Source organism: Martes martes (genome assembly GCF_963455335.1).
Source record: "Martes martes genome assembly, chromosome: 4".
Taxonomy (NCBI): domain Eukaryota; kingdom Metazoa; phylum Chordata; class Mammalia; order Carnivora; family Mustelidae; genus Martes; species Martes martes.
This window is the reverse complement of record NC_137891.1, coordinates 116,063,849-116,077,611: the sequence shown is the minus strand read 5'-3', so window position 1 is coordinate 116,077,611 and position 13,763 is coordinate 116,063,849. Positions and strand designations below refer to the sequence as shown.

The 13,763-nt window shown below is 40.9% G+C and overlaps 1 pseudogene across 1 annotated transcript; it reads left to right on the top strand.

Moving 5' to 3' along the window:
* Positions 1-1,133: 1,133 nt before the first annotated feature.
* LOC308341670 (GTP-binding nuclear protein Ran-like) lies at positions 1,134-7,963 on the top strand (annotated as a pseudogene). The gene is made up of 2 exons: positions 1,134-1,851; positions 7,757-7,963. The product of its transcript is annotated as a GTP-binding nuclear protein Ran-like (transcript).
* The last annotated feature ends 5,800 nt before the right edge of the window (positions 7,964-13,763 follow it).

Genomic DNA, 13,763 nt, shown 5'->3' with positions numbered 1-13,763 from the left:
AAAATGCTACAATTGATACCACAGAAATAAAAAAGATCATAAGAGACTATTATGAACAATTGTATGCCAACAAATTGGACAACCTAGAAAAAATGGCTAAATTCCTAGAAACATAACCTTCCAATTTGAATCATAAAGAAACAAAATCTGAACAGGTCAATCAATAGTAAGGAGATTGAATCAGTAATTTAAGAACTCCCTACAAACAAAAGTCCAAGACCAGAGAGCTTTACTAGTGAATTTTACTAAACATTCAAAGATGAATTAATACCAATCTTCAAACTCTTTAAAAAAAAATAGAAGAGGAAGGAACAATTCCAAACTCACTTTATGAGATCAGCATTATCTTGATACCAAAACCAGACAAAGATACCACAAGGGAAGAAAATTATAGACCAATATTCCCGATGAGCATATATGCAGACAATCCTCAACAAAATGTTAGCAAACCAAATTCAATAATACCTTAAAAGGATCAAACACCATGTGAAAGTAGGATATATTCTAGGGATTCAAAAATGGTTCAACCTCTGTAAATCAGTCAGTGTGATACACAACATTCACAAAATGAAGGTAAGATAAGAAGAATCGTCTAACTATTTCAATAGATGCAGAAAAGGCATTTGATGAACATCCATTTATGATAAAAACTGTCAACAAAATGTGTATTGAAGAAATATGCCTCAACATAATAAAGGCCATATATGACAAGCCCACAGCTAACATCATACTTAATGGGGAAAAGCTGAAAGCTTTTCCTTGAAGATCAGAAACAAGACAAGGATGCCTGCTTTTGCCACTCTCTTAATGTGCTATTGGAAGTCCTGGCCAGAGCAGTTGGGCAAGATAAGTAAATAAAAAGCAACTAAAATGGAAAGGAAGAAGTAAAACTATCACTATTTGCAGATGACATGATACTAGATATAAAAAACCCTAAAGACTCCACCCAAAACCTGTGAAAACTAATAAGTAAATTTGCAGGATACAAAACCAGTATACAGAAATCTGTTGTGTTTCTACTCACTAATAATGAACAGAAAGACAAGAAAACAATCCCATTTACAGTTGCATCAAAGAGAATGAAATACTACTCTGTCAGATTGTCCAGAGACGCTTCTGGAAGCAACAGTACAATGACTGCCCAAGGTGAACCCCAAGTCCAGTTCAAACTTGTATTGTTTGGCAGTGGTAGTACTGGAAAAACTACATTTGTGAAATGTCATCTGACTAGTGAACTTGAGAGGTACATAGCCATGTTGAGCTTTGAGGTCCATCCCCTTGTGTTCCATACCAACAGAGGACCTATTAAGTTCAATGTATGGGAAATGGCTGGTCAGGAGAAATTTGGTGGGCTGAGAGATGGCTATTACTTCCTGGCCCAGTGTGCCATTACAGTGTTTGATGTAACATCAAGGGTTACTTACAAGAATGTGCCTAACTGGCACTGAGATCTGGTTCAAGTAGATGAAAACACCCCCATTGTGCTGTGTGGCAACAAAGGGAACACTGAAGACAGAAAAGTTAAGGCAAAATCTATTGTCTTTCACTGAGAGAAGTACCTTCAGGACTATGACATTTCTGCCAAAAGTAACTACAACTTTAAAAAGCCCTTCCTGTGGCTTGCTAGAAAACTAATTCTAGACCCTAACTTGGGAGTTTGTCGCCATGCTGGCTCTTGCCCCACCAGAGGTTGTCATGGACCCAGCTTTGGCCGCACAGTATGAACATGATCTAGAGGTCACCTAGACATCTGGTCATCTTCCAGGGGAGGAGGATGACCTGCGAGAAAGTGCAGCTGGAGCCCAGCATCAGAAATCTGGTTTTATAGGCAACTGTCCCATGATGTCAGTGGTACAACACGCTTGCCACTTTATTTTATAGCTGAGCAGAACATGTACTTGATCTTTGGGATGCTGAAGGAGATGAATGGGTTTTGGAGTACCTGTAGCAGTTGGAAAAGAACCTTCCTTTTTTGGACCTGCATATTTAGCTGTTTTGGAAAGCAGTTGGAATGCACCCCCAATGTGTTTTGAGGCATATTTACAATCGCCAAAACATGGAGACAAACTAAGTGTTTATTGATGGATGAAGGGATAAAGAAAATGTGTCCAATATACATCATGGAATACTATTCAGCTGTAAAAAAAAAGAATGAAATCTTGCCATTTGTGACAACATGGATGAAATTTGAGGGCACTATGCACAATGAAGTAAGTCAGACAGAAAAAGACAAGTACTATGTGATCTCAGTTAGACATAGAATCTAGAAAAATGCCTCAAACAAACACAAATCGAAGCTCATAAATATAGAGAACAGACTGGTGGTTGCCAAAGGTGGGGGGGTGTCTGGTAGGCAAAATGGGTAAAGGGAGTGAAAAGGTACAGATTTTCAGTTATAAAATAAATAAGTCCTGGGGATATAATATGCAGCCTGGTGACTATAGTGAATACTACTCTATTGACTATTCGGAAGTTCCTAAGAGAGTAAATCTCAACATTTCTCATCACAAGGAAAAAAAGTCTGTAGCTATGTGTGGTGATGGATGTTGACTCACTCGCAGTTGTTTTGCAGTGTATTCAAATAGCAAGTCATGTTGCACACCTGAATCTGATGTTAACAAAACAAACCCCCTACAATTTGCATTAGCCTGTTAAGGCTCTGGGGAGTTCTTTAGTGGCGAAATCTATCTGATTCTGCTTAAACCAACACTTTCAAAATGTATTTTGTCATGAGGTAGTGGATTAGTTGTGTCCTTCCGAAAAATATGTTGAAGTTCTGACCCACAGGACCTGTGAATGTGACCTTATTTGGAAATAAAGTTTTGCGGATGTAATCAAGTGAAGATGAGACAATGCTGTATTTGGGTAGATGCTATATCCAATGAATGGTGTCTTAGTAAGAGTAAGAAGAGGGAGGCTTCAAGAAAGATACACATAGAGAAAAAGGCTGTATGAGGACAGAGGCAGAGATTGGGGTGACATAGCAACAAGCCTAGAGAAGCTAAGAATTACTGGCAACCACTAGAAGCTTGGAAGAGGCAAGGAAGGATTCTTTCCTAAGACTCCAGAGGGAGCATGGTCTTGCCAACATCTTAATTCTGGACTTCTAGTCTCCAGAACTGTGAAGAATAAATTGTTTTAAGCCATCCAGTTTGTGGTAATTTATTATTGCAAACCTAGGAAACTAATAATGTGTGAATCTTTAAAATGAATAACACAACACTAATTAACATTCTGAGAGTCAGTAGATTAGAAAATAGTGGTTTAGAACATACATGGAGATGCCAGTGGTGGTGTGCACGTGCAGGTGTCAAGCAGGCTTTGGAAATTGGGTATAAGTTTCAAGAGAGGATCAGGATAGATGAGAGACACTTGGGAGTAAAGCGTACAGTGGGCAGTTTAAATCTGGGGAAGGCATGGAATTGATCAGGAAGAGCACATAAACAAAAAACCCTGGGAGCATAGCTGTAATGGAAGGAAAACTGAAAAAGGGCAAGAGAATGGGCATTTAGGAGCCATAATAGAAGAAATATAAAGTGAAAAAATACATGCATTCCTATGTTTATTGTAGCATTATTTACAATAGCCAAATTATGGAAGCAGCCATTGATAGGTCCATTGATAGGTGAATGGATACAGAAGATGGTTAACAGAGGGTAAATGGTGTGGGGTGGGTGAAATAGATGAAGGGGATTAAAAGCACACTTTTCTCGATGAGCACTGAGTAATGCATAGAATTGTTGACTCAAATTGTACATCTAAAACTAGTATAACCTGTATGTTAATTATACTTCAATCATAAAAAAATTATGATAACAGAAAAAGAAACAGGATGAAAGACTTTTAATTTAGCAATTAGGAAGTCACTAGTGATCTTTGAGAAAGCAGTCTGATCAACTAGAGGTAGAAACAAGCTTGCCATGGCTCAAGGAGTGAATGAGAGGACCTTCAGTTAAAGAAGTCAAGATAAAAATATTTTCAGTTACCAAGCCTCCTTGAAACCTTGAAAAAGGTTTTGGAAAAACCTTTTCTAGAAAAAAATGAAAATCCTCCACTTGAAAAAATGAAAAAAAAAAAGAATAAAACTCAATCTTTGATGAAATAGAGAAACTTCACTCTGAACAAAATCTGGCCAGTTCTTAAAAATCGAAACTAACACTAAGGGTGGAGACCAAGAACCCAGAAACCGTCTCAGATTTTAGCAGAGTCAGAATTCTCAAAAAGTACATGTTACAGTCTTCATATCCATAGGATCCTCCATTCAGGTTCCTGGGATCTAGAGAAATGTGGCCAAAGAAGAAGTGGGCGTGGCCCTATGCAGACTCAGCTGTCAACAGCGGAAGAGCAGGTGTGGCGGAGCTGAAGGGGAGTCACGTGGAGGCTGCACCTGTACCGGGTGTAGGACACCCTAGTCTCCTAGCTAACGGGGTGTGCAGTGGGAGGATGGAGGGAGGATGCAACTGTGCTTGCCAGACCGCAACACAAATCAACATCCTAACTAAACAGAGGGGAGGAGAAATGCCCAGTCAGGGTAGAGGGCACATTTGGTGAGAAGGTTTTTGAGATAACACACTACATTTAAAGCTCTGGGCTCCCCTTCTTCACGGAAGACTTCAAGCTATTGATGCCCTCAGAATTAACCTAAGAAATGTGAATAACCATCAGAAAGGAACACATTAAGCCATATGCATATAACAAAAGAGGAAAGAGTAAGCAGAAGTCAGATAACATACATAACTCAGAAGAGGGATTGTTCTATGAATTTGACAAGGAATTTTAAAGTTACTGTAGGTAGTATCATCTCTTGGGGAGGAGGAAGTGCACACACACAAAATCATTGAAAAGGAGATGAAAAGACAATAGAAGAAAAAAAATGGTAGAGCTCAGTAAAGAAATGATGACGGCACATAAATCAATGCAGAGATAAAAATCTCATTAAATAAAAAACGAGTAAACAGAATTGAAAACATAGGGATACAATGGTTAGGAAATGGTGAAAGCCTGGTCCCCCTTTTAGGTATCTCTTATTGAAGTGCTTCTCATTTCTCCAAAGTCTTGTCTTGATGGTATGTTCTATTAATTAGTAACAAGGGAGCTGGGATTTGGATCCAGAGCAGTGGAATGAATTCTGCAATCCCTTTCATTCCTCCTTTAGGTACTGAGTTATTCTTTTGCAATGTCTTTATCTTTTCAAGATTTCCCTTAACAATTCTCATAAGCGCGTTTTCCACAGCACAGAAGTATTGATGGTGTAAGCTGGTGAAGTGAGAACATATGGCCAATGACCCCATGCCAGTTGTGTTCCCATTAAGAGCCACACAGACAGTAAGAGAGGTGTCTAGAATCCTATGGAATAAAGCATAAATGTCTGTCCCCAAAGCTATTTTAATTGGTTAGGCCCCAGCATCATAATCCACCTTAAACTGATGGCCTTCAAGTGGTGCTCAAGTTCCACAGAGGTGAGAATGTCTCTGAATCGTTGGCTTCCAGCTACTAGCTTTGAGTTTAATGGTCTGGAAGAGTCTCTGACAACAAATTTCCATGGAGAAGCAGATCTCAGGTGGGAGAGGCTAAATTCATCTCTCAGTACTCTTTCCCAAGGAAGTTAATTTCCTCTGACGAATGAGCAACTGCCCATCTTTGATTTGGGTTTTCTCTAAAGAACTTGATTCCCATGGCTGGTAGATGTGTATGTGTGAATTCTGCGCAGTCCATCCAATAATGCAACTCATGTCAAACGTTTGGTACACAAGTCCTAATTCTTGGGAAAAATGTGATTTTTATGTTTGGGTTGTTTTCTTGTTCTCTTGAGCATCACTAAGCTGCAGTTGGCTCTACCTGCTAACACTCTGCACACTAGTTGGGGCTGGGAAACCTGACAGTAAGGGCTGAAATGGGTCTCAGTCTTCCTTTGAACCATCTTGGCTAACGTGTGTGTGCCTAGTTCCCTAGAAGTACAAAAGAGTCAAGAAAGCTCTCCCCACAGGAAGCTCTATTAGAAAATGAAAAACTCTGTAGGGCCAACCCTGTAGGGCCCCACGTGTGTACTGCAAACAGGCCATCACACTAGAACAGAAGAAACCCGGGGCTATTTTCGCCATCTTAACGAATGGTATCATCACCCACCCCAGTCAGAAGTTTATAATTATCCATGATATTTTCTCTTGCCTTCATTTCCACATCTAATTTCCAAGCAAGTCCTTTTGATTTTTACCTCAGAAAGGTGTGTTGAGTCTGTCCTCTTCTCTATTTCACTTCTTCCTTGGGCTATGCTCTCCTGAGTGCCTGTTTGCACTGTTACAACAGTTTCTTGTCTCCCCCACAGCCACGTGTTTCTTCCTGCAGTCCATTCTCTGCATAGTAGCCGGGGCCATAAAAAACAGACTGGGTCATGTCACTCTTCTATTTAAATCTCCAGCAGCTTTCAATATACTTCAGAATAAAATGAAAATTCCATATCATGACCTTCAATATCCTGCATCATCTAGCCCCTGCCTACCTCTCTGAGCTCACCCCAGCCACATAAGTTTCCTTCTATTCCTCAGAGAATTGGTATGGGCTGTCTCCTTCTCCTGAAAATGTTCGTCCCTCAGTACTATAGGAATGATATAGCCTCTCATTTTTCAGGGCTCAATATAACTGTCACCTGTTGAGGGTGGTTTTCCTTCCTGAAAATAGGCATGTCTCATTCATTTTATTCTCTACCTCTGTCTCCTATTTCTTTTCTTTCTTACATCTTAGCAATATCTGTAATTATTTTAGTTTATTACTTTCCTCTCTCTCCCCACTAGAGCAGGAACACCTCAAGAGCTAGTACACAGTCTGTCTTGTTCTATTCACTAATATATCCCAGGACTTTGCACCCTCAACAAATAATGGGCAAACAACCCATAACTGAATAAATGAATGAAGAGATGAACCCATTCTTGCAGACCATATATGAATTCAGAACCTTTAACTGGTGAACATCTACATGATCCGTTCCCTTTCCTTTCAGAGTTTTAAACAAGGACCTCATATTTGGGGACATTTAATTTTCAGAATCCTTTGAACTGGAATTTTTCAAATAAACATCACCAGGTTTCCAAAAGTTGAAGTCTTTCATGAGCTGTGTAACTCTGCAAAGGCATAGGCTGGAGGGTGACCCATTCTCCTGTCTGTGTGCATTGCTCATGGATGTTCAGAACAATCTGGCCATAAAGCAGTTCAACCACAGACATCAACAAAGCCCTAGTCATTTCTGGCCACACAGTTGTGTGGAATTTGGCAAATAAACATGAAATGGGTGTTGATGAGGACTTAATGAGCATTATACATCAATTTAAAAAATGATCTACTTGTGGTTTACAACGAATAAAATCATAAGGTATGCCTATTTAAAGCGTCTCTTCCACTGGGAGAGACTATTCTGGAGGAAGGATGGGAATAGAAAAATTTAAATTGGACTATGCAAAACAAAAAACTACTTTGGAAGGGTACACTTGCTTTTAGGTCTATTTGGCAGGGTGAGTTTTTCTTGTCCCCCTTTATCACTTCTCTTTACTCTTGGTAAGAAAGAAAACTTTAAGCTTCATAACACATAGCCTACTGTTAAGCCAGCAGAGATGGTTGTAAGAAATTATCTGCTCCGCCAAGAAGAAGTCTTGTTTGTCCTGCAGTGGTTTTACATGGAAGAAGGGGAAAGATCACAGACAATGCCTATGGAGAACTTAAGAAGTTTTTGACCGAGAATCCTCTCTAACTTCTCCCTCTGCAGAATGGAAGCAAGAATCCTGATCTTTGTGGTCCAAACCAAGTGGTACAAACCTGGATAACACTGGGACCCTGGAGGACGGTGGAAGAGATCAAGATGGGAGAAGCTGGGAAAAATCAGAGGAAGAAGGGATTCTTGGTCATTCACCCAAGACTTCTGGGCATCCATCCAAGGCTGACGGTGTACAAAGTGAAAGGTGGCCCCATCTGATCAATAAAGAAATGGCCATCTTTCATCTTTCAGATTTCCGGGGAGCTTGGATCAGCTCATAGTAGGATATTTTCCTCTCAACAGAGGACTTTGCCTGCACTACAGGCCCTTCTAGATATTTTTGCAGGGTGGAGAGAGATAAGGTTGAATTTACATAGAAGTTTTATCTAGAATCTCATTAGCAGGAAGGCTACCTCTGCCTAAAATACTCTCCTCCAAACTAACATTTGGAAACTGCAGGTCTCAGCTGTTTCCTCCGGGGTCTTTGAGGCTCCTTCCCCCACTATAAATATAGGTGACATCATTTATCTTCGTTCTTCCCATCCTCTTAAAGTTGATTTAAGGTCTTTTTTTATGTTTGGTGGGAAAATACAAAGATTCTGGCAGGATGCACTTAAACATAATGTAGCTAATAAGTCTACTATTTAATCGTAGCTGTTAATGCAAAATTTGATGATGATATTTCAGCTGGTATGATTAGCGTTTAATCATTTTTTATCATGGTGATACTGCATTTACTGCCTTTCTGCTTTGAAGATGTCAGCAGTCTCCTATATTTATTTAGAATTTTATGTGTTGGAGACTTTGGTTTTAGAACTTCAGGGTTTTGAGACCATGAATGCTTAAAGAAAGTTATTTGCATTTCTGCAGACTGCAGATGATTCCTGGTTCTTTTAGTTCTTGGACTGCTTTGCACGGGTCAAGGGTAAGAGTTTTGAGACATCTGAGCCTTCAGCCCAGGTCCATTAGCTGCATAACCTTGGGCACGTCATTAACCTAACTGTGCTTCAGCTGCTTCATCTGGAAGCTGGGGAGAATAATACCTGATGGCCGTCTCCTGGGGGAGGTAATGAGCGTCAGGTGAGAGGTGCGTGAAAGTGGCTCGGAAACCTGTAAACTGTTAAGTGAATTAAGATTGCTTTCGTGATGTTTGTGGCCGTCCTCCTCCACCTAAATTGGTATGGAAGTTTGGGAATGTCAGTGGTGATTATCCGGGGTCCCAGTTACCTGCGGTCAACAGTGGTCCGGAAGCTGAGGGTCCTACTTACAACGTCTTGTCAAGTGATTAGTTGCCTGACACTACGTCATATGCCTCATCTCCCTTCATCTCCTCCCACGGGCATCTTATCCTCTCACACGGTCACAAGAACAAGGGTGAGTACAGTATGATATTTTGAGAGAGGGAGAGAGACACTATATTCACACAACTTGTTCTGGAGCACATTGTTGTAATTATTCTATTTTTAGTTATTGTTGTTAATCTCTCACTGGGCCTAACTTAGAAATTAAACTTTGTCAGAATACATACGTAGGGGGAAAAGACAGTATATTTGTTGTGTCTGGTACTTTCCTCAGTTTCAGGCATCTATTGGGGGTCTTGAAGTGTATCCCCATACGTAAGGTTTAGGGGGGTGGTTAGGCCAAATATCATTTGGTTTGTTTGACAGAATTCCCCACCATGAGATTTCCTCATGCTCTGAGCATCCCCGGGCCTTTGAAATCTGTATTTAGGGGCGCCTGGGTGGCTCAGTGGGTTAAAGCCTCTGCCTTCCGCTCAGGTCATGATCTCAGGGTCCTGGGATCGAGTCCCACATTGGGTTCTCTGCTTCGTGAGGAGCCTGCTTTCTCCTCTCTCTCTGCCTGCCTCTCTGCCAACTTGTGACCTCTGTCAAATAAATAAATAAAATATTTTTTAAAAATATGTATTTATTTCAGAAGCGGCATTTGAGAAAAACGGTTGTATAAAGGAGGGTAATCCTATAATGAAAGATAAAATGATTCTGCCTTGACATCTGTCGGTGATAAGGCATTGTCACATTGATTACCTAATTTCATTGCGGGGGAGAGATAGAAGAGGTGATTTTTTAAAAAAAAAGATTTTATTTATTTGAGAGAGAAAACATGAGTAGGGCAGGGGTGCAGGGAGGAGCAGAGGGTGAGGGAGAAGCAGACTCCCCGCCAAGCAGGGAACCCGAACTGGGAGCAGAACTCAATTCCGGGACCCCAGGATCATTACCTGAGCCAAAGGCAGACACTTAAGCAACTGCCGGCATCACTAGAACGGGTGATATTAAGCCACTTTGATGTAAGAGAAAGCTTAGGCACGAGGAAGCTAAATAAAAGGTTCAAGGTGTCTTAACAAGCAGGATGCCTTGTTGGAGTGGACACCCAAGTAAAATGTGATGGTCTTTGAACAGGGGCAAGGAGCTGAGATTAAAGAACCCACACTGAAGGGAAACCAGGCTAGCAGGAGAACATGACTGAAGAACTTTGGAGAGGCAAGGAAAAAGAAGGCTAGTGGTGGGCTACTTCCAGTGGCCCCTTTTTGAGGGCTGGATTCCCCAGATAAGGGCTACTTTGTTATTAGACTTTTTTTTTCCTGGTTACCAGATTATCCTCTACACTAGTTGTAACATGCAGGCCTTGATGGTGCTGGCAGAGGAAGATGGATTGTTTTGTTGATATATTAGGAATTATCTTTAAAGTCTTGGTGAGGCCCCTGTGGGTAGGTAGCTTTAGCTCCTGAATGCCTCACCTTCTCAAAATGAATCTAGATCAAGCTCAATTCACCTGTTTAACAGAGAGGGTCAGTTTTCTCTGTGGGCAGCTTGAGGCAACAGCTCCTACAGCATGCTTAATGGATATTCATTGTATATAGTAGGAGCTTAAAAGATATTCATTGACTGGAGGGATTAAATAGATATTCTTTGACTGGAGGGATTATAATGTGGGTCTATCTGACCAACTGACAGCTGACACAAATACAGCCTTTACTGACTTGAACCTGACTGAGGGCTTTCCGTACATTAATTTACACTAAGACCCTATGAGTGAGGTACCGCTATCACCATTGCACAAATGAAAAAAAACTGAAGCATAGCAAAGTCAACTAACTTGTCCAGGGCTAGAAAGTGGAATTGGGATTTGAACCAGGGTAATTACCCTGGTTCAAACCAGGTAATTTGAACCCAGGTAATTAGCAGGGTAATTTGACTAGAAATTTGACTAGAAATTTGACTAGAAACACTGTGCTGTGAATTAAGATTCCAGGCCCCTGCATGTAGTTCCTTCTGTAGAGCTCAGTGGTTCTCAGAGTTTGGCGTATCTACACATTCTTGTACCAGTCTGCACATAAAAAAGGTACACTGTATTCTGTGGGAGAGTTAATGGATTTTCAAGGATGAATTAACCCCATCTTTAGATGAAACTGCACTGTGCCATGTAATTCCCATAGCACAGTGTTTGTTATCATTCAGGACCCTTTATTGTAAGTCACAGAAAACCCCTGGGACCAGCTTAAGGAAATGAAATTACTTTGTTTTCCTCTAAAAACTTAAAACCCAGGTTTGTTGAGATATAACTTACATACATTCACCACAGTGTACAGGTCTGTGTTTTGACAAAATCCTACAGTCGTGCCGCCCCATTAGAGGCAAGATAGAGAACATTTCTGTCATCCCCAAAAGTTCCCTCATGCCCCATTGTAGCCTGTCTTCTTCCCACCCTGGCCATTGGCAACTACTGATTAGTTTTCTGTCCTACAGTTTTGCCTTTTCCCGAACAAAACACTGATGGTTCTCCCTCCCTTCCCCTGTGGAGAACCATCGGTATTTTGTTTGGGAAAACCGAATAGGACGAAATCAGAGAGAAAGAGAGACAAACCACAAGAGACTCTGGACTGGGGGAAACAAACTGAGGGTTACAGAAGGGAGGGGGTGGGGGGATGGGGTAGCTGGGTGATGGGTATTAAGGAGGGCACATGATGTGGTGATGAGCACTGTGTATTAAATGCAAATAATGAATCGAACAGTACATCAAAAAGTAATGATGTACTATGTGTTGGCTAATTGAACATAAAAAAAGTACCAATGGTTCATGTGATATGTAGCCTTCTGAATTTGGCTTTTTTCATTCAGATTCATTCATGTCAATATCTGCATCAGTTGTTAATTTCTTTTTATTACTGAGAAGTATTCCATTGTATGAGGGGGCCAGTTTCTGATGATGATGATGAATAAAACTGCTACAAATATCTGTGTGTAAGTTGGGAGTACACATATGTTTTCATGTCTCTTGAGTAAAAATATCTAGTAGTGGGACTGCAGAGTCCTATATTAAGTGTATATTTAATTTTAGGAGTAACAGCCAAACTGAGTTCTGAAAGGGCTGTAGGATTTAGGTTCCCATCAGCTGTGTGTGGGTTCCAGGTGCTCCTCGTCCTCACCAGCTGTGGGTTTGCTCTGTGTCTAGCCTAGCTGTTCTAATGCAGTGCAGAGCTGCCTCATGACTTTAATTTGCATTTCCCGAATGAGTAATGATGCGGAGTACCTTTCCATGGACTTATCTGCTACACATAAATTTGCTTTTAGTCATGTTTCTGTTCAAATCTTACTGGGTTCTTTGTGTTTTTATTACTGAGTTTTGAGAGTTCTTTACATATTTTAAGTCTTTTGTCTGACATGTGCTTTTGCAAATATTTTCTATCTGTGGCTTGCCCTTCTCTTAACAGTGTCGTACCGAACAAAACAAAACAAAAAGTCCCCCCAAAACAGAAGTTTTTAGTTTTGATGAAGTCCAGTTAATCACCTTCTAAAAAATGGATTGTGGTACCATAAATTTAGGTCCTATCTGATCTTTGTCTAACCTAAAGTCACAGAAATTTATGGTTTCTTCTTGAAGTTTTATAGTTTTGGGGTTTACATTTAGGTCTATGATCCATTTCAAGTTAATTTTTTTTAAGATTTATTTATTTTAGAAAAAGAGAGCAAGCAAGCTCGGTGGGGGGAGGGGTGCATGGAGGGAGGAGCAGAGGAGAGGGAGAGAAACCTTAGTAGCAGACTCCTCACTGAGCTTAGTCAGATGTGGCGCTCCACCCCAGGATAGATCATGACCTGAGCCAAAACCAAGAGTTGAATCGTTAATGGACTGCCCCGTTCAGGGGCCCCTCAAGTTAATTTTTGTGCATGTTGCAAACTCTTGGTTGAGGGTCAAATTTTTTTTTTTTTTTGATTATGGATTTCCAGTTATTCCAAAATCATTTGTTATAAAGACTATCATTTCTCCACTGAACTGTTTGCACCATTGTAAGCAATCAACTGACAATATTTATGGGTCTGTTTCTGGTCTTGTATTCTATTCTGTATTCTAAGCAGTTTTAATAGATTACGTCACTTGATTCTCCCATGTCCCTATTATGATTAGGAAATTGAGTCACAGGGATCTTAAATACCTTGCTTAGGGTGATGGAACGGGAATACAGCAACTGGGTTTTGCATATTGGCAGCTGAGCTCCTGACCCCAGGCCCAGTACCACTATCCTGTTCAGCCCTGCTGATGTCTCAGAGACGCCAAGAGACAGGGTGCCAGCAACCCCAGAAACAGCCTCCAGCCCAAGATTAGAATATGTCTGGGACCTTCGATTTTAGTTCTCTGTTCCCTTGGGGGCCTATTCTGCCTCAAATTGGCTTTCTCTGCTTTAATTTCATGTGCTGGGAAATAGCAGCTCCACAATTTTCATCTTCTCTCAGGGAGAGACTAGTCAGACTGGCTGGATCTCAGAAGCAAGTCTAAATTCATAAGGAAGACGTTAGCTCAGCCCAGTTGGAAGAGGAGGATGGAGGATGGATGGATGAGGCCTATCCCCAAATATTCCCTCTGAACCCCAAACTAGTTAACCATAGCCAGGATGAGTACTGAGTGGAGGCAACTCTGTCAGGCCCAGCCTGGGCCAGGTGTAGGTCTGGGTACAATCAAGCCACAGGAGCAGAGTCAAAACTGGCTGCTGAAAAAAAAAAAAAAC